This window comes from Phocoena sinus, chromosome 2 (assembly GCF_008692025.1).
Source record: "Phocoena sinus isolate mPhoSin1 chromosome 2, mPhoSin1.pri, whole genome shotgun sequence".
Lineage (NCBI taxonomy): Eukaryota > Metazoa > Chordata > Mammalia > Artiodactyla > Phocoenidae > Phocoena > Phocoena sinus.
In genome coordinates, this window is record NC_045764.1 from 26,902,947 (window position 1) to 26,930,706 (window position 27,760).

A 27,760-nucleotide genomic window follows, 5' to 3' on the forward strand; every position below is an offset into this window, starting at 1 on the left:
ATTGTGCTTTGTAGATACACTTTTTTTTTTTTTTAACAAATTGAAGGTGTGTGACACCCCTGCATGGAGCAAGTCTATTGGTACCACTTTTCCAACAGCAGTTGCTTACTTTGTGTTTCTGTGTCACATTTTGGTAATTCTCGAAATACTGCAATCTTTTTCATTATTATTACACTTGCTATGGTGATCTGTGATCATTCATCTTGGATGTTATTGTAATTGTTTTGGCATTTTTAGCAATAGAGTATTTTTAAGGTATGTACTTTTTTTTAAGAAAACATTACTGCACACTTAATTGACTATAGTATAGTATAAACATAATTTTTTTTTAAGAAGATGTTGGGGGTAGTTTATTAATTAATTTATTTATTTTTGCTGTGTTGGGTCTTCGTTTCTGTGCGAGGGCTTTCTCTAGTTGTGGCAAGTGGGGGCCACTCTTCATCGCCGTGCGCGGGCCTCTCACTATCGCGGCCTCCCTTGTTGCGGAACACAGGCTCCAGACGCGCAGTTTCAGTAGTTGTGGCTCACGGGCCTAGTTGCTCGGCGGCATGTGGGATCCTCCCAGACCAGGGCTCGAACCCGTGTCCCCTGCATTAGCAGGCAGATTCTCAACCACTGCGCCACTAAACATAATTTTTATATGCACTGGGAAACCAAAAAACTTGTGGCTTGCTTCATTATGATATTCATTTTATTTCAGTGGTCTGGAACTGAATCCAAAATATCTCCGAGGTGTGCCTATATCTGGAATTTCCCCACATTAGAATACCCTCTGATCTTTATCTGATTTGCATGCATATTAGAACCACATTTCAAAATTGCAGCAATTTTTATTAGGAAATATCAGCGATTTCTTTGCAAGACAATCATAAAATCAAAAGCCACTTGAGGACACAGCAAGAGGACAGCCATCCACAAGCCAGGAAGTGGGTCCTCACCAGCTACTGAACCTGCCGGCACCTTACTCTTGGGCTTGCCGCCTCCAGAACTGTGAGAAAATAAATTTGTTGTTCAAGCCGCCTACTCTGTGGTATTTTGTTATGGCAGCCAGAGCTGACAAAAACAATTGGTTAAATGGTTACTACTGGAATTATGTTGACATAGTTAAACCCAGAGTTTAAGAATTATTTAATATCCAAGCCATCTGGATTTTATCTAAAATTCCTCATCTTCACAGCACTTTCTGCTGGCACCTGACCGATTACTAAGTTCTCTCTAGAATCTGAGACCTTAACCTGACTTAGAAGCTTCAGAGTGGCTACGCATTTGCCAAGATGACAGAATTCAAAGCGTAATAAGTTTGTAATCAGCTTTAGTCAAATGGGAAGCAACTCATGAAAATATACTATATGACTAATGATCTCCATGGCAGTTACAGGAAACATTATTCATTTTCTAATCACCACTAACATTTCTTGGTCTCTATGCCTAAGGCACTGCTCTAATCACTCTGTGTACGTGATTGTGCTCCTTCTTACAATGGCCTTTGTGATCAGGTACTGAGATCCCTATTAGCAAGGGGAGCACGTAATCTGAGGCACAGAGAGGTGAGGGAGTTTCTCAGAGTCAAGCAGTTCAGGAAGGGTTGAGCCAGAGTTTGAGCCCAGGGTGTCTGACTGGAGTCCGTGGGCTAAATCATTTTCCTGGGATGCTGCATCTGGCTGCTGTTCTACCCAGTGAGTCACCCCAGCTTTTTCTGCCGCTGCTTTTGGGCATCTTCGGCAAACCTGATATCCATTGTGATGTGGTTTTATATAGGGAAAATCCTATGAGCTTCACCTTGCGTAAATAAACTGCAGAAAAACCCCTCAAAATCATGTAGAATTTCCTTGTGCATCCCCCTTCATGTTGGCACAAAGCAAACATAGAAGAATGGCTTCATGGTCTCGGCAAGTGGAAACTATCCATCCGACTGAATGTTTGGCCTTGGTGATTTGGAATGGTAGATTGACTTCATTAAACCAACTATTTGCTAAGTTTCCCTTTTTCTTTGTTCTGTGCAAACACCACTTCAGTGTTAGTGCTTTACAGTGCAACCTGTGATGCAACAGGACAAGATGAATTTTTAATCAATACAACCAGAAGAAAAACATACATGCATTTCTCATGGAAATATATATGTTCATGTGTGTCTCATAGGCTTGGGGCCTTTCCCCCATTGAGATACTCTGCTCTTTTATTTGGAAAATAGTTTCTTTCTAAATCATAATCCTCTATATGACATTCTATGAACAGAGAACCCTTAGAATGGTCATCTGTTTGAATTGAACATTCAAATTATAGTCATTATAGACTTTCAGAGAATATTTGCATTATTTCTTTCTGGACTGTGTCAGATTTTTCTACAAACATTTGAAACCATCATTTATAAAAGGGTCCCCTCAAATATATACATATATACACATATAACTTAATTCATGAATGGAAAGCTAGGGAGACGTTATGATACTGCAGTCTTACTTGTTACAAAAAATGAGATGAGAGTCAGGAATAATATCAATACATAATATTTATTGAGCCCTTGGAATGTGCCAGGTATTGTTCTAAGAGCTTAATTTTCATGAGCTCATGTGCTCCTTACCGTGTAAGGATGATACTATTTTCATCCACATTTTTTATATACTTAATGCGAATTTATCATTGACAGTTGGGGAATTTTCCATGGCAAGCAAGCACTATTGGAAAATTGGCTGCCTCCTTTTCCAAAGGGATTTGATTTTGTTACAATTTTATTGTTATTTTTGAGGAGGGCAAATAGACTCATCATGATTCATTATGAGGTCGATGCCAGTTGAGTGAATATATTTAGCATATGAATAAAAATGAAAATAATTCTGTGTTTCCATATACGTTTTAGAAACCACTATCCCTTTGATTCTTAGAAGCTTATACAATCCTCGACAATGAGATCATAAGTAAAGAAAACCCAAGTGACAAAATCCCCTAGAATGCCCTGGAATTTTTTTTTTAGACCATTCAAATACAATTTCTTTTTGAAATAGCTCAGAAAAGAGCAAGTTGCCATTCAAAGATTTCCATGAAAGAAACATTGCTATTAAGATATAACAATTAAAATGCCAACAAGGTTCAGAAGTACAAGAGAACAGAAAACCAAACACAGTTTTGTCTGAGAAAACCTAACTGGATTTGTTATACTGTCTCCATAACAAAAGGAAATGAGAACACATTTTCATAGGGAATTCTAATACACTAAGCATATTGTATTTTTTGATGATTACGTGATACAGCCAGCTTCTAAACTTGTTCGTAGATGAATCTCTGAATTTCTGATTGGGATATTAAACTATTTCTGATGATCAGTTCAAATCCTTTTATACATTTTTCCTAATACAACTGAACCATTCCAATCCTTAGACCCAGAGGAGAGTCAAATCAGCTGATTTGAATAGAGGCAATTCTGCATCTTTCCTGATTTGTCTGGTGTCCAAAAGAAGAAAAAGTACCACATTTGATCTTTGAAAAGGACCCAAGAGATTTCAGCCAGCCCAATCTCTCCACCTCACAAGGAAGCCAAGTTCAATGAGACTGGATGGTCTGGATCTTGTACTAGAACATGAACCCCAAATACACCCAGGCCAGAGAGTTTGGGGGCACAATGTTACAGGAACTGGCTCTTAATTGGAGTCTTAATAAATTTGAGAAAAATCTCTGATTTGGCGAGTTTAGATCCTTTACATTCAAGATGAGGTCCCTGGGGCTTCCTTGGTGGTGCAGTGGTTGAGGGTCCACCTGCCGATTCAGGGACACGGGTTCGTGCCCCAGTCCGGGAGGATCCCGCATGCCGCGGAGTGGCTGGGCCCGTAAGCCATGGCCTCTGGGCCTGCGCGTCCGGAGCCTGTGCTCCGCAACGGGAGAGGCCGCAACTGTGAGAGGCACGTGTACCGCAAAAAGAAAAAAAAAAAAAAAGATGAGCGCCGTTGGTATTGCCCGAGAACTTGTCAGCCACACAGAAATGTGTTCCCCACCTAGACCTGCTGAACCCAAATCTGCATTTCAGCAAGGTCCTGGGATGACTGCTCTGCATACGACAGGTTGAAAAACACTGGTGAAGCTTCACTGCAGGGATGGAGGTGAGGAAAGGACCTCTTCCCAGGGGCTTTCCACATCGTGAGGCTGCTGCCCATTGAAGAAACCCACATGAAGAGGGAGCTTTGGGAAGTCTGAATGCTTGCCTCCCCTGAACTGAAACATTAAAGCTGCCTGCTGCAAGGGGGCGGGAGACAGGCCAGTGATGGCGGGAAAGCTGAAGAAGCTCGGCCAGTGCAGAGTCTCCATGGACACACCTCCTTGAAGCACTACAGAGGAATCAGGCTCTTTCTGACCCCAAACTTCAAATTATCAAAGAAAAGAACGAACAATCAGTAAATGACAACAATGACTACCTCTTAGCAAGTGTTACCCTGCTTATTTGTTATCTCTAATCTCCCAACAATGCTTGCTGCACATTGGGTGCTATTTTCCTAATTTTATAGATGAGGAAACTGAGGCTCAGAGGGGTTGAAATCCCAGGCTCCAAATCCCGCAGCTCAGACACCGGAGCTGGGATGGGCTGGCCTGGTGTCTGGCTGGCCCCAGCTCCCCAGCCGGGGCATGGTGGGTCCAAAGTTTGACATCAGCTTCCGTCATTATTGACTCCTTTCCCCACAAGAGAGCAAACCAATTCACCTTTGCAAATTAGTATATTATAGCCCTGTCTCCATGCCCTTCCTGCTAAAATTGAGATGGGAAACTCATTTAAACATATTCTTCAAGGAAGACATATTCAAAAGGAGAATGAAAGAGCAGCCTTCTGAAAAGCCACGTTAAGTGAGGCAGCATGCAGAGCACAAAGATCCAGATGCGCACAGCCCAGCTGGCCTTTTAAAAACATCTGACAGGATGTGGTACTGCGAGGGGACTGTTAATACAGCTCCTGTCGCTTCGGTTAAATAAAAGTAATATTCCCATTTCCCTTACCTTGCATGTTGGCCATCTTCTCCCCCACGTGCCCTGAGGCCCTCCTGGAGGAGGCGAATGTAAACTATCCAATTAAAGCAAACTGGATATGCCAGACATCGCTGGGAGCTAGGGGTAGGCCAAGTCCCATTTCTGAAAGAGGCCAAAAGATTTGCTCCTTAGAGAAGAAATTAAGGGTAATGATGAGCAAATGTTAAGACAAAGACACAAAAACCTACTGATTTTTCTCTTTTGTTTCAAAGAAAACGGAAGCCATAAATTTCCCTTGAAGTCTGTTGCATAGTTGTTCCTGTGGGTTGTAAAATAAAAGGCAAAACAGGTAGAAATTACTTAAAATGCAAAAATGGCAAAGGGAAATATTGCTGTGGGTAGCTTATAAATGACTTTAGAGAATTGGGGAAGCTAAATTATCCAGGCCAGCTGAAAAACAGGCATTTTAATCTGAAGATGGTAAACCTCTCCCTGTATGTTGTTCATGTATTGAAACACTCTCTTATTAAATTATAGTGTTTTATAACTGTGAGTAAAATTGGTATCATGTTTACTATACAAAATTCCCACTATTTTTCAAATGGATACATAATTTAATATGAAATTGAAATTTAATATCAAAAGCACCAAACAATAAAACCAACCCACCTAGCTTCAAACTCTGCTTAAATTATTTTTTGAATTTTTGTATCTAATAACATAGTACAATAACATTGAAACAAGATTAACACTGTGATACTATTTGTTTAGGAAACCAAGAGTGTTGCTATGGAAACGGGCTTTCTGCATAACTATGGAAACACTGACAGTGTTGTAAATAATGATACTGAAAAGGGAACCATGTAAACTTAACGTAAGAATTCTAAGAAAAATAATAGAGAATGAGGAGGTGGAGGGAGGAGGAATTATATTTTTTTGAAAAAGAAGCATAGTTATATCTATTTTTGTGTCCTGCTAGGACTTTTAAGCTAAGTTTTCAAAAGCTTGATTTGACATCTATCATCTGTTAGTTTCCCTTATTAACTGACAAAATCTTAGCCTATTTATTTTAATTTTATTTTTGTAACCTATTTACACTTCATAAGAAAATTCACTAAAAACTGTTTCTGATTCAACTTTACTTTGATAGCACTTTATAGGCCAAGTTACTTTTCCTAAAAATATTAAAATGGAAAGAATATCACAGAAAGCATGTTTAATTTATTACATTTTGAGATTCTAAAATAATGTTTTTTAAAGTCCTGCACATAATATTTACCAAATACAATTTTTAATTGGGCTATGAAAAGAAAATTACTTTTTTCTAAGCATATAACCGTTTGAAACCATAATTGGAAAACAATTTATTCTTTGTTGATTTGCAACTCTGATTCCCTGGCTATATCATGTCCCACTAGAAGGAAACGCTTATGTCTTAACCATCTTTGCAATTTCCCGCATCAACTAGACAGCTATGTGACCAGGAAATATTCACACATTGTGGAATGAATGAATGCATAAAGCTATAGAAGCAATAGAATATAGTAAAACAATATAATGCCTTAAAACAACAAAAGGCAGTGTGATGCCAACTCCCTGGGAGTGATTCCATGAGTTTGCCCAGTTATGAAGATGAGAAGCTGGCCTGATTCATTGAAAAGGCAAGTGATGGTGGTAACGCAAAGGCTGTAAAACAAGTGAAGCAACTTCAAGAAAGGGAAGGAAGTTGGGGCTCGGTCATAAAAAGCAGGTGAAAGGTACAGGGCCTATTTTCACCCAGCAAAACCCAAGAATCACAAGGTGTCCTGAGATTTCATTATCTCGTGTGTTTTCCACCGCCATTAAAGGTCAGACAAAGATGGACACAGCTGCCTCTTTGGAGCTGAGAGCCACGTTTACTGATAAACGGTTGTTCCTCAATTCTTATGAGAATTTGTTAACTTCATGTTCAAACACTCCTATGTACCCTGGCATTTTTTAAAAACTCTAAAATAATGCTTTTTAAAAATAAATTGGAATTCTGTCATTTTTGAAGATCCCTAGAGGGCAACCCATAAATAAATATTTTAAATGAGAAGGTGGGATGAGATCATTGGTTTTCAAATTGTTTCAGAGAGGGTGTCAGGCTGACAACCCCGCCCCAATCAGAGCAGCGCTAGGCCCCCATCTAACAAACCTCCTTCTTCAAAAGTTTTCCTTAAAGGACTGGCTCCACTGCCTACAAAAAATTAAAAAACAAAAAAAACCCTGAACACTACCAGACAGGAAATTCCTTCCAGCTTTATATTTCTGTGATTCTCTGGTTGTTTTTCAGTAAACAGAGGATTATAAAATAACCACTAAAAAAATGTTCTTAATCAGAGGACCCATGGAACCTCTTTAATGTAGATCTGAGGGTCGGTTACATATTACAAAACATCAAACCAACAGGAGACTCTGTTGAGTATCTATAGCCATGGGATGAATACTGGTGAGCGAGGCCCACGTGTTCACACCAAGAACACCCCAGAAAGTCAGGGCCGGTCCTGTGGGCACATGGCCTGTGAAATCTCAGAGGGTCCACATTCAGGAGGACCCAGGTTGGTTTAAGGTTCTGCTGTTGTCATCTTGAATTCTTAGATATTTTATCATTGAACTTGTGTTTTAAACCTGATGGGCTATTGAAGCATATACATGAGCAGATTCAGGTGGGACATGCAGAGGGCGCTTTATGAAAGAGATACTGAATCAGTCACCTCTGTTGCTGTAACAGAATACCCCAGACTGGGGTCTTAAACAGCCACATTAATTCCTCACAGTTCTGGAGGCAGGCTGGAAGTCCCAGATCGAGGGGCCGGCAGATTCTGTGTCTGGGGAGAGCTCTCTTCTTGGCTTGCAGATGGCCACTTTCCCACTGTGTGCTCACATGAGAGAGAGACAGAGACAGAGACAGAGAGAATAGAGAGAGAGACAGAGACAGAGAGAAGAGGGAAAGCTCTCTGCTACCCCTCTTGAGGATTCTAATCCTATCAGATCAGGGCTCTACTCTTATGACCCCATTTAACCTAAATTACTTCCTTACTCCAAATATAGACACAATGCTGGTTAGGACTTCAATCTGTGAATTCAGGGGATGGAGTGAGAATGAGCCCATAGCAATATTATCCCTGCTTTGTTTTTTAAGGTAAAAAAAAAAAAAAAAAGGAAACAGCAATAAAAAAGTAATTGTTAGTTAAGCACTGGTATAATCACTTTTTTTTTCTTTTTTTGGCCATCCCTCATGGCTTGTGGGATCTTAGTTCCCTGACCAGGGATTGAACCTGGGCCCTCTGCAGTTAGCGTGCAGAGTCCTAACCACTGGACCGCCAGGGAATTCCCTGGTATAACCACTTAATGGAAGGTTGCATAATCATTCAATATTATATTTTTCAAGGTTCTTCCATAACACAGAAAAGGCCTTGGATATATGATAAGCGAAAAAAGTCACATATAATATACTTCCCAGAAAAAAAGGTAGCTGGTATATTTGACTATATTTTTTCTGCCTGCTGTTCTGTATTTTCCAATATTCCTTCATGCATATTAGTTACTTTTTAAATAAAAAAGTAGTTTTTGTTATTTTATTAAATTCAGCATCATAATTTTTTAAGGATAAAATAAACATAAAACCAAATGCTTTCCAAACTACTAAATGGGTGAGTTAACCTTTTCTCTGTGCTTATAAATTCAAATTGGGCCAAATTATTGAAATTCAAACTTGCAAATCATAGATTGAAGTTATTTTCCTAACATCAGTTCTCAAATGTATCTTGAACATGTTGAAATACATCAGTAGCAACAAAAATATCCATTATAAATGAAGTAAGAGTGTTTGCAAGCTTGTTTTAGCAAATAATCTTTTTCAAAATGGAATCTTATATAGTATCCATAGGAGTGAATTTCCTCTGGTAGTTGCTGAGTTGGTTCCATGAACCACAAATGCTCTTGGATGGGTCACAGGACCAGTGCCAGTCCCAGCTCTGGCAGGTAAATGTTTGAACAATTTTCGGGGAGTTGGAACATGATGTTCATGGAGTCCCTGATTTCTAGGATCTTCTCCAATTCTGTGAATCTTCACCTCTGTTTGCCTCGGGTATACCACACTAGTATGTGTTTTTTACATTATCAAATACAAATCAGAAATACTGCAGTGGAGTTAAGAAAAATCATCCCCTTTAATTTAGAAGTTTCTCCAAAAGAGGAACGCTTAATGATAAGTATAGGCTACACTTTGGTGCCCCTCATCCCAATGCGCTTTTTTTGTTGTTTAATTTTCAGCTCTTGAAATTAAAGAAAGCAGCCATCACTCCACTGTGATTGCTAACGTTATGTATTAACTCATAACAATGTTGCCCAGATATGTGGTCAAACATTACTCTGGATGTGTCTGTGAGGGTGATTTGGATGAGATTAACATTTAAACTGGCAAGGTTTGAGTAAAGCAGATTGTCCTCCCCCATGGAAGTGGGCCTTGTCCAATCAGTTGAAGGCTTGAATAGGACAAAATATTCACTTCCCCAGAGCAAGAGGGAATTCTTCAGCAGATGGCCTTCGAGCTTCATCTGCAACATTGGCTCTTCTGGGTTCTCCAGTCTGACCACTTTTGGCCTCAAACTGCAACTTTACTGAGTCTCCAGCCTGCCAGCCTTCCCCATCAGATTTTGGACTCACCAAGCCTCCACAGTCAGTTGAGCCAACTCCTTATATATTCTATTTGTTTCTCTGGAGAACCCTACCCAATACAACTACCTTTACCATAAACTTTTGTGTGCATGTGTATAATATTATATAAGTTACAGGTGTATGATACAGTGGATAGGGACAAATAAACAGTATCTACCATAACTGTCCATATGACGTGACAAAACCAATAGGGGTGGCCCAGGGCTCTGGGATTCTTCATGAGCATTCTGACATGAGTAAAATTATACAGTGATAAAAGTAAAAAAAAAAAACAACAAAGAAAGAACAAAAGGAAAAACCCTGAAAATTTAGCTATGGAATCAGAAAGACTTCTCTCACCTTTTACTAAGTGTGACCAAGGCCAAGTTGTAAAACCTCTCTGATCCTTAAGTGGCTTACAATGTAAGGCGAAAACCATGAGGATATTGATTCTTAACCATCTGGATAATTTTGATTACACAAGATACATAATAATAGCAGTTGTTATGGCCCAAACATTAGGTAAAGGCTTTGGAGCCATGATGTCTTGTAACATATTTCAGCATCTAGAAGTGTGCCTGGCACATGGGAGGTAAGCCATAAACCTTCATGCCCATCTTCTCCCAGCCTAGCAGATTTATGCGTGATCAGAGGTCCATGATCTCAGTCTTTGTGCCCTAGGATAGAGCCCATCACCTCCCCTCTCTGTGATTATGGCAAACATCTTGTAGCTGTGCTTTACCCAGAAGAAAGTAATTCATCCTTTGTGATTACGAAGCAATAAACCCTAAGATGAATCATGCTAATGAATATTTAAAAGTTACTGTCATCCATCTTGGTTTTACTCGGGTGATAGGAAACGTCCTCACCTAGCCAGGGTCACAAAGAGGAGAAGGACCACTCCATTCTCTACTTGAGCACTTCACTGCCGCCCTCCGGTCTCACTTAGCTCGGGGTGGGGGTGGGGGTCTCAAAAGTGGGGTGCGAACCCCCCAAAGGCTGCATGAAATGATGAATTGGAACACGAGGAATAACTATTAGAACTTCTACTGACATGTATTCTTATCTGATTCATTTTTTCTGATTTACATTTCTGTGTATCTTTTATAATGCTCAAGGTATAACAGAAGACTTCCATATCTATAATTAACAAATCAACACATATTGATGTCTTTGGATATCATGACTGAAAACTTTTTACTGAGGAGGTATGAAGTTCTGGAAAAGCCAAGGGTTGCTTATCCTTAGTCTTTAAAATATGTCTTGATCTGACACCAGAAGCACAGGCAACAAAAGCAAAATCAAACAAGTGGAAGTACATCAAACTAAAAAGCTTTTGCCCAGCAAAGGAAACAATCAACATAATGAAAAGGCAACCTATGGAATGGGGAAAATATTTGCAAATTATACATTTGATAAAGCATTTCTACCCAAAGTATACAAGGAACTCTTATAACTCAATAGCCAAAAACAAACAAACAAACTCTATGTAAAAATAGGCAAAGGAGGGCTTCCCTGGTGGTGCAGTGGTTGAGAGTCCGCCTGCTGATGCAGGGGACGCGGGTTCATACCCCGGTCCGGGAAGATCCCACATGCCGCGGAGCGGCTGGGCCTGTGAGCCATGGCCACTGAGCCTGCACGTCCGGAGCCTGTGCTCCACAACAGGAGAGGTCACAACAGTGAGAGGCCCACGTAACACAAAAAAAAAAAAAAAAAAAAAAAAAATAGGCAAAGGACCTGAATAAACATTTTTTCCAAAGAAGACCTACAACGGGTAATGGCCAATGGATACATGAAAAAGTGCTCAACATCAGTAATCATTAAGGAAATGCAAATCAAAACCACAATATAATACCACCTCATACCTGTTATGATGGCTATTATCAAAAAGACAAGAGACAACAAGTAGTGGCAAGGGGGTGAAACAAAGGGAATACACTGTTTATGGGCATAAAAACTGGTTAAGCCGTTTTTGAAAACAGTATGGAATTTCCTCAAAAAATTAAAAATAGAACTACCATATGATCCAGCAATCCCCCTTCTGGGTATGTATCCAAAGGAAATAAAATCGCTATCTGGAAAAGATGTATGTACTCCCACGTTTATTGTAGCATTATTCACAATAGTCAAGACTTGGAAGCAACCTAAGTACTCACTGTGGAATGAACATTTAAAGAAGGTGTGGCATGTACATACAATGGAATATTACTCAGCATAAAAAAGAAAGAAATCTTGCTCTTTGCGACAACATGAATGAACCTGGAGGACATCATGCTAAGTGAAATAAGCCAAACAGAGGAAGACAAATATTGCATGATTCCACTTATATGTAGAATCTAAAAGTCAAACTCAAAGAAATAGAGAGTAGGATGGTGGGTATCAGGGTGGGGGAAATGGCGAGATGTTGGTCAAAGGGTACAAACTTTCAGTTTTAAGATGAATAAATTCTGGGGATCTAATCTACAGCATGGTGACTATAGTTAATAATGCTGTATTGTGTACTTGAATTTTTCTAAGAGCATAGATGTTAAGTGTTCTCACCACACACACACACACACACACACACACACACACACAAACAGTAACTATGTGAGGATGGATGTGTTCATCAGCTTGATTGTGGTGATCATTTCACAATGTATATGTAAATCAAACCAACACGTTGTACACCTTAAATACATACAATTTTTATTTGTCAATTGTACTTCAATAAAGCTGAAAAAAATGTTACTTATTTCTGAGACAAATGGTGAGTGGCACCACAGTATGCACCATGAGAAATGGTGTCCCTCCTCCATTTGTTCCAAGACCCATATTTCTACTGAGCTGCAGACAAGTATTGAGATGTTGAGTGTATATTACCTAAATGGTGAGCTACGTTTTGGGGAAAAACAATGATAATTTGCTGCTGGCCTTCCAAACAGTACAGGATGTACATTGTACATTGGTTTTTATTAATTTGAAGAGCTACATGCAAATTAAGCAGATTGTTATTTTATCTGCTCTCTATCCAATTACTCCAATGCTCATTTTTATATGTGACATCAACCTTTCTATCTATATTTTAATTACTGCAATCACATCATAGAATTACTCACTTTTAATTTTTAATTCAATGAGTAAACGTATAAAATGGATATCCTTAATAAGCACACACGGCCTAGATAAATCTCCTCTGTTCTTATTGGTGCAGAGAAAGATGTGTAAGGGAGTGTTGCAAGGTGGTTAATGCCAACGCAGGTATCAACTGTTCACAGTAAACCACGGAGTTGAAATAAGGTTGAATTATTTGTAGTGCATTTCACAATTACAGAATATCCAAGAAGAAATCTTGCCAAGCAGTAGGGATGATTAATTATTTTTAGTAGCGCATTGCAATTTTGAAGTTCAGAGTGAGTCAGATTTCCATTGTGGTTTTACACTATTGCTTTTTTCTCACTGTCTCTAATATTTGAGTTTACATATTGGGAATTTCCTCAGAGGAAAATAAAATTATGGTGGTGTTGTATGCTGCCCTGTAAAAGCAGAGTTTGCAGAAGCTGCTGAGGGGATAGTACCAGCCATGACATGTCACAGCAAATATGAGCAAGGGGTTCTGCCCACCGACAGAAAATTAAAGAAAAACCTCACAAAAACAGGCCAAAGCTATATTTAAAGGCAACCTAAGTCAATTATTAAATAAAGTCATTTTCACATTTACTTGTGATTGAACACTGAAAATGAAGTTTCAATAAGCTCTACAAATGGCAAGAAATGTTTCCATCTTTAAGAATAAAATCCAATTTTCTTTAATGATTTTAAATGATAAAGTCGTTCCCTAGCATAAGGACCTTCCCATGGGTATGTCCTGCATGTTACTTTGACGTTTTTAGACTAATTCTAGAGTTATATGGAAGTAGAAAAATAAAATTTTGCAGTTTTGCTCTTCTATTGTTGCTTGAATTGATACATAAACTTACATCCTCCTGGAAATTTTGAGCCTAACTTTCTCCTCCCAGACAACACCCGAGCCCCTTACATAGAGGGGGTCATTTCTGCCCTTGCGGCTGAGTCTCTTTCGATGGCCAGTGAGAACACAGGACGTGCTTTGCCAGAGAAGAGGTAAGGTCTTGCCTTTTATTCCCAACTTCCATCCCCAAAACCATGGGCTTTGCTTTCTTCCTCTGGACTCATATGCACCCTTCCTTTGCTCTTTCACGCTAGGCTGTGGGAAACTTTGGAGATTTCTGTCTCTATTTCTCTCCTGTCCTCTGAATTCTGATAGCATTTACTGTTTGAATTACTCTAGTGGCCTCTGTCTATGATTTGCCTATGATTGCTCCGTGTTTCATGGAGATCACTCCATGATTCATTGTAATTTATTTGTCAGCTTTTTCAGAATCACTCTATGATTCATTGTGGATTCATTGTAAGCTCCTGATGGGCCTGGATTACATTGGACACGGTTTTGACTCCCTGGATGTCCAGTGTATTCGCTTGTTGGGACTGCCATAACAAAGAAACACAAATTGGGTGGCATAAACAGCCAATATCTATTGTCTCACAGTTTTGGAGCCAGAAGTCTGAGATCAAGGTGTTGGCAGAGTGATTCCTTCTGAAGGTTGTGAGGGAGGGTCTATTCTAGGTCTCTCTCCTGCTACTGGTACTTTCCTGGCAACATTTGGTGTTCCTTGGCTTGTACACACATCCCCCAATCTCTGACTGCATCGCCATGTGGCCTTCTTCCTCTGTGTGTGCCTGAGTCCTAATCTCCCCTTTTTAGAAGGACACCTGTTTTATTGGATTAGGACCGCCCCTCCCTCCAATGACCTCATTAACTTAATTCCCCCTGTGGAGACCCTGTCTCCAAATCAGGTCACATTCTCAGGCAGTGGGATTATGACTTCAACATATGAATTTGACACAGTTAAACCCAGTGAAGCCTGCAAATGACTGAAGTCACCCCCACAGAGCCCTCAGCATGACCAAGACACTGACATTTTAGACAGAAGAGCAGGATAGGAAACTTGTTCTGATAAGGCTTATGGTTTGAAAATCCTGGCTTGTTTGTATGTTTTGTTTGTAAGGTTTGGTAACCCTCTTTCTTGTTTCCCCTCAACCCACTCTCTCCAGATGACAAAAGCAGAAATCACCACCTTTGCTTTCATATCCATCTACTTGACTCAGAGATAAGAGGGATGTTTCTTTCTCTGTTTTCATTTTTAAATGAAACAGCCTATCTTAACTGGTCATCCCAGCAAACCCAGCACTAGATTTGAAGGCAGGAGAATTCACTTCTTATTCTTCCTCAAAGTCATCACAGGAGGCAGAATAAAATCAAGTCTTTTTTTTAAATTCCAATTTCTTTTATCTAAGAGTTAATGAGTTCACCTGGGTTTAAGGAGATTTGTAATGGATTTTCAAATCCTTGCTATTATTATTTTTATTATAATGTTGGATTATTAATACCAAGCTAAAAATGTCATTCAATATGCAGAATGAAGTGATAAGTACCATTTGGCTTTTAAGAAGTACATTATAGAAGCAGTCCATTAGGAAAATAATCTCAGGTTATAGTGAGCTCTCAAAAGGCCTGGGAAATAAGGTTTTAAAATCAAGGCACTTGCAGGCCATTATGACAACTAAATTGGTAAAACATACTAAAATCCCAGCATAATAAGTGCTCCTTAGAGAATAGTGACAAATTGTATTAATAGTGTATTTCCCAAAAAGTGAAAAACTAAAAGACTCGGTGGAGGCTGAAATGACTCCTGTCCAATGACATTAATGGACATGGACGCAGCATCTGTGCACCCTGCTATAAATTGTCAGGCTGGAGGGGATGCTCGGTCCTAAAGTGAGGGTCACCTGATGGCCACTCGCTGAAATTCTGAACACGGGGCAGAAGTGCCGAATTGTCACCCAGGGCTCTCCTCACAGCATCAGGAACATGACAGCAGACCCTCTCCATTCTGCAAGAAGGCAGGCGCCACTTGACAACAGTGGTCAGTGAGACTGGCGGAGGGTGGGGGCGGGGGATGGGAGAAGGGCGGGAAGAAATCCTCGCCTGGAAGCCTGGGGGCAGAATGGGAGCAGAATGAGCGCAGCCAGGCCAGCAGGGAGAGCCGAAGGGCGGGCCTGTGCGCAGGGGCGGCTGCAGCCGGATTTCCTCCGGGAAATGCAGTGGATCCGCTCAGACAGATGCTGACAGCTGAGGAGGAACAGCTCTTTGTCAACCCGCAGATGTGGGAGCTGCTAGTGTGGGCGAGCGCGATGACAAGAAAGTACGAGAGTGCTGCAAAAGTCAAAAAAAATAAAGTAAAATGAGCGTGATTTTTGCGTTCACGAGTGTTTCCTCCTGCACGAATATGAAGTCCTCTGTGTGTGCGTCTGTGGTCCATCTATATAGAATCCCAAAATGTGCTTCTTTCATTTTTATCTTAGTCTTTTTCATTGAGTCACACAGTTTAAAATTCAAAAGATAGAATGAAAAGGAGTTAGGAAATTCCTCTTTTGGAAATGTTTTGGGATGGAATTCATTACACAAGATGGTCAGGCCCATGACTTAAGAATCACACTTCAGGCTTCCCTGGTGGTGCAGTGGTTGAGAATCTGCCTGCCAATGCAGGGGGCACGGGTTCGAGCCCTGGTCTGGGAAGATCCCACATGCCGCTGAGCGACTAGGCCCGTGAGCCACAACTACTGAGCCTGCGCGTCTGGAGCCTGTGCTCCGCAACAAGAGAGGCCACGACAGTGAGAGGCCCGCGCACCGCAATTAAGAGTGGCCCCCGCTTGCCATAACTAGAGAAAGCCCTCGCACAGAAAAGAAGACCCAACACAGCCAAAAATAAAAATAAATAAATTAAAAGAAGGCTCAACATTTAAAAAAAAAAGAATCACACTTCAACTTTTGTTTGTTTGTTTTTACCAGAAATCAACATCCCTTCGATGAATCACCAGCTACTACTAAGAAACATCGAAAGACTGGGACTCAAACAAAGGTCATTAATTCACAGTCCTGAAGGTAGTGAACCTTGTGGAAGGTTTACAACATCCACAAGAGAGTCCCAAACTGTTTTGAGCAAGGAACACATCCCTAGCCCAGGATTCAATTTTTCTGGGATATTCTCAACAAGTTTGAAGATTTAGGCAAAAGCTGTCATGAGACTTACAAATTTAGCCTTTGGCAAAATCTATCATGCTATTAATTCAATTAACTGTAACTGGTATTTGCATTACCCATTGAATTACTGATTTGGGGGATGACTGTTTTGATTGTTCAGATAAAAGTGAAAAAAAAATACTCTTTGGCTTTTATATACTCAGGGGAAGTAAAGCGCCAAGAAAATTCATCAGACAGTTCATGTCAAAATAGGATTTTAACCTGAATTGTTTGCTTTCCCATGGCTTACAACAGTGGAAGCTGCAGCAAATACCCACTTGAATTAATCTGTGGAACTTTGCTCTCATCAATGTGTAATGTGGCAAATAGAGTGTTTCCTTTCGTGATATACTCAGTCTTTCTCCTCTTCTCTGTATTCAGTGAAATCTCAGCGAGGGAAAAATAATCATTCTTAAGGATCATTTGGAAATGGATTTTAACCTAAGAGCAAGAGAACCAGAAATATATAGTGTAAACATTTCTAAACACAAAATCAGGTATTTATCCTAAGTGGTTTCTAGAAAGCCTACATACAAATGTATGAGTATTTAATGCCTTAAAAAAGACTCAGTTGGGGCTTTCCTGGTGGCGCAGTGGTTGGGAGTCCGCCTGCCGATGCGGGGGACATGGGTTCGTGCCCCGGTCTGGGAGGATCACACATGCCGCGGTAGCGGCTGGGCCCGTGAGCCATGGCCGCTGAGCCTGTGCGTCCGGAGCCTGTGCTCCGCGGCGGGAGAGGCCACAGCGGTGAGAGGCCTGCGGACCGCAAAAAAAAAAAAAAAAAAGACTCAGTTACGTGCACTTAAATACTGTTATTTTTAATAAATTCAATTTTTTTTCTGCTATAAATTCTTGGCAAAACTAAGGGGAATTTTGCAGAGGACATTATGTTCCTACTACATGGACTACATTATATTTTGAAAATTTTCAAAGAATAGAAGACTCTAAGTAACTTGAAAGGCTATCTTGATTTTTACAAATTTATGCTCCAGGTACTTTGGCATGATTCAGAACTGATGTCAAATCCAGGCTCCCTGCTTTCGGTATAACATTAAAAATGTTTCTGAGCCTCTCTGAGCATCATTTTATTCATCAGTAAAATGAGATCAATTGTACCTACCTCAGTGTGAAGAGTGGGTTAAATTAGACAATAGGATTAAATGGGATACTGGGATTAAATGGAAATTAGAACAAGCCCTACTTTAGTGGAAAGAGTAAATTAGATAATGAATGTGAAGTTCTTAGCTTTTGCCTGGCTGCAGTAGCTGCTGAAAAAGAGATAAATCACCAAATGTTACTGAAGGGAACTTGGATGAGTTGCAACACGATGCAGCTGGAGGTTTCATGTCTCCTGACTTGCACTGGGACCAGCCAGGTTGCGCTTGGTTCTGCTCCAATAACAAAGAACCCCCAAATCTCAGTGGCAGGCACCACAAAGTTCTGCTCTTCACTTCCTCCATACCCAGCACTGGATGCTGAGTCACATCCAGACACCAAAGGAAGGAGGAGGAGACAGCAAATCACACACTGGCTGCTAAGGCTTCTGCTGGAAGAGGCACGTTTCACGGATAAAGCAAATCACGGCTGCTCCCAACTTGCGGGATGGGAAGAAAAGTGGCCCTACTATGTGCATGAAATAAGAGAACTGGCAGTATTCAGTAGTGGCACCCAGGCAGGGCCACACTCTAGTCCCTGAGGTTCTGCAGACCCGCAAGCACCGCCTGACCCAGACACGAGAACACAGATATGCTCAACCAAACTGAGCAAATGAACCAAGGATAAGAGCTTCCTGAAATCTCAGAAATAGAGATAAAACACAAGAGCAAGGTAAAGGGAATTCCAATAGTGATGGTGAGAGAAAATTCCAGAAGCAGCTTCTGCAGGAGGCCTGGGAGGCATCTCTTGCAGAACGGAGCAGAGACAAGGTTCTGGCTGGGAGAGGAGTCTGGGGAGGTGGGTGAACAGGGATAGAACGGTTACCGTGTGAATATGGTGAGGGAGGACTTAGCAGCTAGAGGAGAGCTTGGGGGCTAATTCGTGATAACTACATAAAACCCTAAGCAAAATAGAAACAAATATAAAACCATTGACTGCAGAGAAAACAAGGAGCTGAGCAAAGGAGGAAAATCAGATTAAAAGTGTAATTATGGAAGGATGAGGGAGAGTGGATGATCAGGGGTCATTTCTCATTGTCCGTGGTGGGGATTCAACAGATTACTCCTAGAACTGGAAAATCAAGAAACAGCAATATCAGCGTGGCTTTTGAGCTATGTTAGAAATCCCAAGAGTGAAAAGATTTGAAAAAAGTTTCCTCTGAGAAGGAGGACATATCAGAGAGGGGGGCTGAGAATAGCTGTTGTTTCATAAGAAGCCTGGTAGAACAATTTCTTTCTTCAAACTACACTCATGTAGAACTTTTATTAAATACAATTAATGTTAAAAAGACCCCCAGAAAGGTGAGTCTGCCATTAGATTAGAATGCCTTGCTTCCAACCCCAGCTTCCTCGCTAACGAAATCCACGCTCAGTAATTCTCTGGAGCTCAGGGTCCTAGTTTTTGATGGGATGACACTTTGCGTGGCACAAGCTGAAATGTGCAGAAGAGATTGTCACTCTGTACACGTTCGTCCACTTCTTGGTTCTGTCGAGGTCTGAGTTCCCGTGTGGAAGAGCTCACACAGCGCTTAGCAGAGGACTTGGGCTCAGTGGGCAGAACACAGCTTGACATCCTGATTTCCATCCCTGCCCACCATTTTTTCAGTGAGGTGACTTGGAGATTGATTTAATATCTCTGTATCTGGTTTAGAGTGGGGAAAGTAAAAGAATGTACCCTCCTCCTGTTGGAAGGAGTCAAGTAAGTACCAAATCCATAAAGCACTAGGACAAGTGCCTGGCACAGAGTAAGCCCTAGATACGTGTTAGCTGGTTTTATTCTTCTGCCCTAGAACAGTACGTTATGTCTTTTAATCATTAAAAGAACTTTCTGTTAATACATTTACTTAGGACCTTTTAGAACGTAGGTCACGGTAGGCTTGTGACCGCAATAACAATTAACTGTCCTGTCAACGTCAGAATGAGTTTTCTTAGGGTATAAATACACTTAATTTCTCTGCCAGCCTCTGTGCAAAGAAGAGCATTTGCTCTGGAATCAGGCAACCCTGGCATCAAATCCCAGCTCTACTGCTCATCAGAGGGGAAATATTGGACAGATCAGGGAATTTCTTAATTTATTCCTCATTCTGGGTCCTCATAAGTAAATAAGAATAGGATAAAACTGGCTCATAAGTTTATGGTAAGGATTAAATCTAAAATTGCATATAAATGCTTATTGTCATGCCTGGAACACAAGGAGCTCTCAACAAATGCCAAATATTAATAGTATTATTAAATATTTCCCTACACTCAAGACCCTGAGTAAGAAATACATTTTCCCGTGAAGCTTCCTCCAAAAACCTGTATTGATTCCTTGAATGTTTACTTACTTGTTACGTTCATAGAGTTGGGTCTCCTATCGTGTGTTTATAGCCTGTGGTAATAAATGCACTGTTTCTTTATCTTAAATGTATCAGCCAGGATATAATCTTCTTAAAGAAAAGCCCCATAGCATAGGACAATGCCAAACCGATTGCAGGTGCTAAGAGTGTATCTACAGATTATTTTTTTTCTAACATGTTAGTTGTATGTTGTACAATGGAAAATAACAACAATAATAATAACTAGTATTTTCCAGTGCTCACTTTGTGCCTCACAACCCTTGTAATTCATCCTAGCAGCAACACTGGAAAGTTGGTGTGTGTACCAGCTATTTTTTCTGCCCCAAAACTTGGTGGCTTAAACCAACAATGCCCGACTTTTTTAACATACCCATGGGTGATTTGCTTAGACCTTGCACAGGTCTGGCCTGGGCTTCTGCAGGCGGCTGCAGTCAGCTCCCAGGTGACCAGGGGCTGGGCTCGGCTGGGACAGCTAGAATCTGGGCCCCTCTTCCTGGAAGGTCTTTCCTCTCTGCCACCCCCTCCCTCCACCTTGCCCCTCAGACCAGCTGACCTCATGCTCACTGTGTTCTGTTTGCTTGTTTTGTGTGTTTTGATGTCCCACTGGCTAAAGAAGGTCTGAGCGAAGCCTAGATTCAGTGTGAAGAGGAATTCATACAAAACGAGTGACACATCAGAGCTGTTCCTATAGAAATCTACCAAGGGCGGAAGCTCGTTTTTAGCGATGAGGAAACTGAGGGTTATAGGCTTGAAGTATCTTGCCCGGGTCATACAGCTGGTGAGTGACAGCAGTAGAGTTCGAACCTGCTGTGGATCATTTCATGTCAATCTTAGTTCCAGTGAACTGGTCAAAATCAACTGGGATTTTTTTTTTAATTGAAGTATAGTTGACTTACAGTGTTGTGTTAATTTCTGCTGTACAGCAGAGTAATTCAGTTATACATATATACACATTCTATTTTATGTTCTTTTCCATTATGGTTTATCACAAGGTATTGAATATAGTTCTCCATGCAATATTGTAGGACCTTGTTAAACTGGGATATTTTTTATTGGAATTTTTTTGGGGAGAGTCAACAAAGTGAGGAGATAAACCCACAACGTGACTGTCCGTTATGCCTCTTACACCGCATCAATGAAAGACAGGATGGCAGAGGGGGTGGGTTTGCCACCCAAAAGCTTTTCAATCCCTGTCTTTTGTTTCCCCCGCTCGCTTTGGAGGCTGGAAAGCTAATTCCAGCCCCTCTGCAGCTGGGCATGGACATGCGGCCAAGTTCTGGACTGTGAGAGGTAAGCAGAATTTCCTGGGAGGACTATACTTCTCAAATATGTAAAAAACAAACAAAAAAGGATTCTTCAGGAGAAAGACTCTTTGGACTCTTCCCTTTTTATCTTTTTCTTTTTAGCAGCTTTATTAAAGTATAATTGATATACAAAGATCTACACATACTTAATGTGTACAATTTGATGGGTTTGGACATGTGCAAACACTTATGAAACCGTCACCAAAATCAACATAATAGACTTATCCATCACCTCCAAAAGTTTCCTGCTGTCCCCTACCCCCTCCCTCCCTTCTCCCCTTCCTTCCTTCCTTTCTCTCTCTTTCTCTCTCTCTTTCTTTCCTTCCTTCTCTCTCTCTCTTTCTTGCTTGTTTTCTTTCTTGTGATAAGAACACTTACCACGAGATCTACCCTCTTAACAAATTTGCGATTGTACGATACAGCATTGTTGACCATAAGCCCAGTGTTGTACAGCGGATTCTAGAACTCGTTTCTCTTGCATAATTGAAAGTTTATACCTGTTGAAAAGACATCTTCCCCTTAAAAAAAAAAACCTGAACATGGAGCTGCCTCGAAGGGCAGCAGGCATCCTAGAACCATGAGAATAAACCCTATAGGGCAGGGAGGAGGGTCAGAAATGAGAGGAGGACACTGGATCCTTGAAGATGTTACTATGAAGCTGCTTTAGCCCCGAACCCTCCTCCTCAGTATGTATTTTTATGTGAGTTAAATATACCCTCAATGTGAAATACCTCTCTTAATTGTACTCTCTGTAACTTGCAGCTGAATGTAATCCTGAATGTATTAAGACACAGAGTCATTTCAGAAGAATGAAATCAACGTGGCAGAAGTTTTTTAAGCAATTATCTAAATAAATCCAACAGCCTGAGCAAAACTTTTACAGCATCAACTGTCTCTCTCATTTCGCCTGTGCCACCTTTGTGTTGCTGAGGAAGAAGACAGTGGCCAAAATCACTGAGATAATTGTCATTGCTTCCCTCACCTTTGCTTCTGGGATGGAGCCAATGGCATCAGTCGGTGGGGTTCAGGCGAATCACAGGGCCACTAGCTTGTGATGTGGCCTTTTCACTCAGATGTCATAATTTAATGACGTGGTGGCAGAGCAGATTTTTTAAAAAATTTGCAAAGTTCGGATAGAACTGATAACATCACAGATAATACATTTCTGAACATTAGTGTTGATTAAACAAAATGTCCCTGATTTTTGCAATTCAATAGAAAGGTAACTGATAATTCCATGACGCACATCAAGCACGTTAAATTAATCATGGGGCCATTTTAGGTTAGAAACGCAAATGAAAAATCCTTTTGGATTATTTTTTGACATACATAGTCTTTCCATAAAAACAATGAACAAGTGTTAACCCCTTGCGGCTTCAGTTCTTGTGGCTTGATTTTCTGATCAGGTCCAAGGTATTGCCATTAATTGAAAAACCTGCATCACATTAAATCATGTGGCCTGGAGTGGAGAGTTCAGCTCCTTTCTGTTAAGTTTATTTCACCCAGAGTGAAAAAAGGAATACTGTTAGAGTAGAAAGAAATCATTTCTGGTTCAAAGGATTTTTCCTCTTTTCTACTAAAAAGAGATTAAATAATTATAAAGAAAGAGAACAGTATGAAGCACCCTGGTCTAGGATCAGATAATTTAATGAGATTTTAATATTATTGATAAAACGACCTCCATTCAAAGAAAATTACAGTGAGTTTTGTAGAATTTGGAGTCCTGGGCCCCATTTTATGTTTATATGCAAGATAAAGGTCAGTGCTGAGGTAACTCTCTGAATCTGGATCATTCCAGGAGAAAATAAACAACACACTCATATCACCAAGTAGCCAGAAATTTTGTGCATAATTATCCCCATATTTCTTTGCCAATTCTGAAACCAAAGTAAAAACAAACTATTTCAAGATATAGGTACAACTTGGCTAATCATCTCTCAGACTAGTCAATCAATCAGCAAATATTACACCTTATAGTGTGAGAAATGTATTTGGCTAGTGCCCGAGGGGTGCAAATCATGATACAGCCTGTTACTGGAGTCCTAAGGATGAAGCTTCTAATCCAGATGGGAGGCAGGAACGCACAGGCTGTGAGAAAACCCAGAGTACCACCAAGCAGAGGGCAGTTGGGGAAAGCAGGGCTGGCCCCTCAGAAGGAGAGGCCCCTCTGTGTACAGGTCAGCTCGGGCTGTCATAACCAAGTCCTACAGACCAGGCAGCTAAAACAACAGGGCTTTATTTCTCACGGTTCTGGAGGGTGGAGTCATGGCCAAGCGCTGGTGAGAGCTCTCTTCCGGGCTTGCAGACGGCTGCCTTCTCACTGTGTCCTCACAGGGAGGAGAGAGACACAGACAGACAGACAGACAGACAGACAGAAAATGCGGGGCGGTGGGGGGTGGGGGGTGAAGCTCTCTGCTGTCTCCTCCTGAAGGCTCTAACCCTATTGGATGAGGGATCCTCTCTGATGACCTCATTTAACCTTTACCACCTCCTTAGAGGCCCCATCCCCCAATACAGGCACCAGGGCATCTGGGCTCCAGGACGATGTTCTCAGTCACCATCCATTCAAGGCTGTCTGCAGATAAGCCCCTGAGAATCCAGAGAAGGCCCACCTGGACAGGCAGCTCACACACATTACCTGAGCCCCAACCCTACTTCTCTTCTGAGTGACGACGTGTGGCGGCACCAACCTCTTTCTGGGCTCAGCTTTGACAACTTTTATCTCCTCGTGCTCCGATGAACTCTTACACGAAAGCAGATCAAAGCAGAGTTGTCTAATTTGTAAAACAGATAAAAGAGGGGTTGGGAGGTCGGGAGGTGCAGCGTTCCACCTGCCGTGCTAATTGTCATCCTCCCTGAGGACCAATGAGCTGCCTCTGCAGATTCTCAGATTCCAAACACTGAACAATAGCATTGCGATTTGTCAGCAAGGAAGGAGAGAAATAACAAAGTGACAAATCTGTTCCGGGTCCTGAAGTATTTGAAGTTACCACCCTCCCACACACACTCACATCAGCACCCTGAAATGTAGAGTTTAGATCAAAGTTCACTACCAGAACTCATTGCAAAGCATAGAAAGCACCTTCTGAAAAAAAAGTAGAGTCCCATGCATTTCCAGAGACTTAAAAATTCCAGTGACCTTTTATCAGGAAACTAAACAGAGGAAAGAAGCACTCATAAAAATTCTTGCCATGAGAGCCCGTACTGACCTCCTGCAACCAGACCTCTGTACCATGGGCAGGTATTTGGAGTCGCTCTGCCAGGAGTGGTGGCAGGCCTTGCTATGACCCAATGGTACCCTGTTGCAAAGTGCTTGGCTAACGTTCTGGAATGTAGTCTGTGGCCGTTCAATGAATTCTTTCCTCCGGGCAAACAAGCTGGCTCTACAAGTAATCACACATGGTCATTTATTCCCATTAGCAACCCCAAACAAGCAAGTGGCCTTACCCAAACAGCAGAAAAGCCTAGGTTATTTTTAAATGTGCTCAGTTTAACGTTTCATAATTTGTGATTTCCCAACAACAAAAAGAATTAATGGCACAACTGTTAAAGTTCCATGAGAATTCAGAAGAAGACATACCAAGTAGGGAAAGAGGCAACAGAGGGCAAGGCACACGTTATAAATGAGTGAAAGTAATGAAATCCTAGTTAGAGGAATCTATTTCCACTCCTGTAGAATCCTCATGGGATTAACAGACACACACTAGTACATATAAAATAGATAAATAACAAGGACCCACTGTATAGTGCAGGGAACTATATTCAGTATCTTGTAATAACTTATAATGGAAAAGAATCTGAAAAAGTAGATAGGTAGATAGATAGATCGATAGATAGATAGATGTATAACTGAATCACTTTGCAGTACACCCAAAACATTGCAAATCAACCATACTTCAATTACAAAAAATACTCGTAAATAAAATCTAGTCTAAGAAGAAATGAGTTACGACCTTGGGTGGTATTCAGAGGATTGCATTGATCTAATGTTTTTCTCCCAACAGGCTTCTTGTACTTTAAAAAATAAATATGCTCCAAACTGGCTTTGAGAAATGTGTTTGTAAAGGCAGCCTGACTGTAAAGCCCAGGAGATTACAGCAAGTCAGGAAGGAGGAGGTCTCCTGGTTTCCCAAGATGGCAGCACCTGCTGAGTCAGTTCAAGTCAACCTGACTTGGCTGGAAGTCCCACAGCCCCGTGGAACTGGGCTGTATGGAAGGGGTATCCAGCACTCCCCCACAGATATCTCCCAGAGATGTCCAGGGTAACAGCTGCAGCATCACCATAAAATGTGCGTGGTGGAAAACAAAAAGGAACGTTGACACTGATTCCACATTTTAATTAATGGGAAAAATTCAATCATCTGTACACCTGATTGTGCAATGGGGATTCTTTCTTGTGAGTAGCATCTGAAATCAGCAATGCATCCATGGTTAAGGATAAAAATGGACCTGGCTTTTAATGTCTGACATTATTTCGTAAAGAAATTTGCTTTTTCATAGACCTCATCACTGACAAGGCAGTGTTACAGTCAGCCTTGCTTTGAAAAGACTCACCATGTATTACCTGAAGGAACCATGACTTACCTGGGAGATTATTTCTTGGACAATCCCTTTCATCTATAAACGAGGAAATGAGTCAGCTTTACTAAGTACTACCTCATCACTGGTGTTCTGTCATTCAGCAGGGATGGGAACGCATTTTGTTACTCACAGAAGCCAGAAGCCTGGATCACCAAGCATACAGGTAGGTCACCGTTGATATCTACTCTTCAAACAATGACAGGTTCTGTTGTCAGAGATCTTAACAGTCTCTCTGATTGGAAAAGTGCCTGGCTGGTCACAAGACAGCATGACTCATTACCGCTGCTCAACTTCAGCTGAACAGAAGGCTAAGAGAACAAAATCAGCTCTGTGATGTCATCTCTTTTCCATGTATCTTTAACATAGTTTAGATACAGAAGTTGTTGAGTAAGACGCAAAGCTTTCAAATGAGAAGAATGCGTCTGAAATACTTAGGGAAAGAAAACACCAGACACCGTCCAGGAATTCGGGGTGTGTGGTCTTTGCTGATACAAAGTATTCCACAAGGTTTTAAGACCTATAAACTAGTCACCTGGGTTGGTCAAAGTTTAGCTCGACTGAAATATTTTAGGCTTAAGTAACCGTTTAAGAATGTCGAGTTTCCAGAACAGCTTGAGGAGCTCTCTCATTTCCAGTTATTGGAAACCTACAAAAAATGTACAAAGACTTCCTAAACATGTTTCAAAATCAAGGAAAATAGAAACAGTGTTTGTTTGTAAGTGGTGGGGATCATCAGTAACTTATCTTTTGTCTATTCTTTTCCACTTATTTAATGAGCAGGTATTGCTTTCATAGTGACAATAAGTAAGCAGGAAAAAAAAGTTTCATATTTCCTCAGAGGTAGCTCCTTGAGAGGAAAAGCACAAAAGCCAAAACAAACTGAAAAAGTAAATTGACAGCTACCTCATATCTTTCATTTCAATGTCAGTTAAACTGCAATGAGGAAAAATGAGATCACTGTTTACCTGACTACACTACAGGTCCCCAAAGAGCCAGAGTGAGAGGGGGTCCCATATTCATCAGCTGTTGTAACACTAGCAGCAATCTCTTCTAAGAAGTTAAATCACTCATTTCGGTAAAAGCCAGCCAAGAAGAAGAAAGTGTACTGTAGCAAAGATGAAGGAAGTATTTTTAATTAAGCTGATTGACACCACTTCCTCAGGGTGGCTTTATTTGGAAAATGAGAGAACAGCAGAGAAAGGAGTGTTGCATTAGGAATGGTATCATGTGAAAAAGTTATGTATCTTTCAAATTTAGCCAATCATTGTTAACTTCCTTTTTTTTTTTTTTCTTTTTTTCAGTGTTGCCTGTTTGTTTCTGGGAGGTCTTAAGAAAATATAGAAGCTTTGTCAGATGCTAAAGAGGAAGTCCAGAATTGTAATGAGATGGTGTGGCCCACTCCTTAACCCTCAACACATAGAGCTTGTTTCTGAAGAAACATACGCATTGTCCAACTTGTTTCATGAAAGCTGTAGGGTGAAAATCATACATTTCTGTCACTGAATTGTCTTTAATTCAACAGCACTTATGTGAGGACTCTTCAGCTCTCAGTTCCCCAGTGTCAGAGGGAGTCCTGAGCCATCTTTGACGCTTTGTCCCTGCAACTTAAGGGTT

At 40.9% G+C, this 27,760-nt stretch overlaps 1 long non-coding RNA gene across 1 annotated transcript; it reads right to left on the bottom strand.

Moving 5' to 3' along the window:
* Positions 1–21,878: 21,878 nt before the first annotated feature.
* On the bottom strand, positions 21,879–26,477 carry LOC116746974. The gene is made up of 3 exons (XR_004347935.1): positions 26,277–26,477; positions 24,775–24,948; positions 21,879–24,339 (listed from the first exon to the last, which is right to left on the bottom strand). It is a non-coding gene; the product is annotated as an uncharacterized LOC116746974 (long non-coding RNA).
* Between the last annotated feature and the right edge of the window lie 1,283 nt (positions 26,478–27,760).